A 2297-nucleotide genomic window follows, 5' to 3' on the forward strand; every position below is an offset into this window, starting at 1 on the left:
CGAGATCAGGATTCTGTTCTTGGCTCATGCACTAACTTCCTATGTCATCTTTTGGCAAGTCACTAAAAGCCTTTGTTCTTCGGCTACCCCATCTGGAAAATGGTCCTATGCACATTACATTCCCTCCAGGCCAAAGTGATATTAAAAGTGAAGTCATTTTTACCAGATCCTAGCCTTTCATTTCACTTTTAAAAAGTGTCTCTGACTGGTTTGGAGGTCAATGATGAAAATATTCTCCATTATCATGGGTTTTATTTGATCTGTCAGATTTATGACAGAAAGAATTGTGTCTAATTTGGAAATAATAGCAATTTTTAAAACAGTTTGCAATGCTTTCCTTGAAAACTGCCTCTTGCATGAGTCAATGCCAAAATCTACCTATATTTAAATTTTGTGATTAGGTAGCTAGAGGTACACAAAGAAACATTATATGCTTTGCAAGCATTCAAAAAGGAAACATTTTATAATTGTTTAATCTCAATAAATCCATAAACAATTTAATTCAAATGTTCCAGATAACTGCAGTGGAGCATTTAACCCTAAAGACTTGAAAGCTTGAGGATTTTTCTATTTATTTTCTCTTTTGGAATTACAGGGAAGATCAAAGTCAACTTTCTAATGAAACTGTGATTGCAATCTTATCTACATTAAATCACATAAAGCTGCAGAGCCTGGGTAAGAACCTAGATCCTACCACTTGAGCTAAATGTGGTTCTGTTAGCTGTCAGCAAAACAAGGACTCTCATATTCTTTCTAAACTGCAACCAACCAAAGAAGAGCTACCTGTCATACACACGTATAATGCCTGTTCCTCCTTCCACTAAGGTCAATGTAAAAAAAAAAAAATGCAGAAAAAAATTCCTTTGCTTTCAGAGTAAATCTGGCAATTTTCAGGCCAAACCAATTATCCAAGCCAAAGATATAGTGCAAAAATATTACTTAACTATACCATGCCGCTTACCCCCTCTCCAAGGAGCCTCCGACATACTCCTGGGGCAGGGCGAGCCTCCGACATACAGCACAGCTCTGACCCCCAGCTCCGAGCCCAGCCCCTCTGAGCCGGAACCCCCCCGACCCCATCTCCGCACATCCCTGAGCTCAGCCCCTTCCCAAACCGGTTCTGGGTCGTAACCTGAACTCAGGCCCAACCCAGCCCTCTCTACCTCTTACAATTTAACAAAAATCTGGGTTTAGCCCCAGCCTCCCTCAAACACAACTCAGGATAGGGGAATGTGGGAGGCAGGAGAGACTGAAAGTTGCAGGGGAACGTGGAGAACTGAGGAAGGTTAAGGGGGCTTTCAGTGGAAACAGGTTAAGTATGAGGGAAGGATACTGTGAAGGGAAAGGGAGAGAAAATGTCCAGGCAGGTGAATCGAGGGGGTGAGCTAGGGACAGGTGCCTGTGAGGGACCATGGAGGGAGAATGTGAGTGGGCGAGGAGACTGAATGGGGAAGGGAGGGGAGACAAGACAGCCCTAGAAGAGCGGGTCCTGCATTCCAGGAGGGTAAGTACAGCCCCTCTCTGAGCAGCCAGCAGGGAAGCTCATATTTTTGAATGTGCATTTCAGATTGAATTTTTAACTTGAAATGATTACATGGACTTTGGGGTGCGGGTTGATTTCCTCTAAAGACTGAAAAATAAAGCAAACAAAACTCAGCATTTATTATTTTGGAAAACTCGTGATTTTTAGGCTGATCTTATAATTTTGGTGGCCTGACTCATGATTTTTTAATGCTTAGAGTTCACAATACTGTGATTTATATTCTGAACTGTTGCAGTTTCACTGCCCTCCTGGGCCTAGCTCACACTTTCTGGCCCAGCTCCCAGAAGAAAGGTTTCTGCTGAAGCTTTTGAAAAGCCATCAGGAGGCAACTGCAGTGAAACAGTGCAAGTAGTGCAGAGATTGAGGCAAGCAGCCTGCAGAGCTCCCTAGGGAACAGGCAGGCACCCACCATCACAGTCACAGACTAAGGGGAATGAGTTGTTGCTGCAGAACTACAGAATGAGGAAGGCACTCTGGAACACTGATCTGTGCTTGCCTTTACATTAGCACCATTAAAGGAGAGTGAGAACCTCCCCTTCACTGTGGAAATGAACTTGATGATCACTTTGTGGAAGTTAACAGCTGCCTGCCAGCAGGGAACTAACTTGAGATCAGAAAATCCATTATGAGAGCTACTGTGGTGGAGGGTTTGACCAGGGCCGGCTCTGGCTTTTTTGCCACCCCAGGCAAAAAAGCCTCCGGCCGCCCCCCCCACCCTGTGGGGGGAGGGCGGCCGGAGCCCCGGGGGGAGGGC

Source organism: Terrapene carolina, unplaced genomic scaffold (assembly GCF_002925995.2).
Source record: "Terrapene carolina triunguis isolate 2854851 unplaced genomic scaffold, T_m_triunguis-2.0 Scaffold42, whole genome shotgun sequence".
Taxonomy (NCBI): Eukaryota; Metazoa; Chordata; order Testudines; family Emydidae; genus Terrapene; species Terrapene triunguis.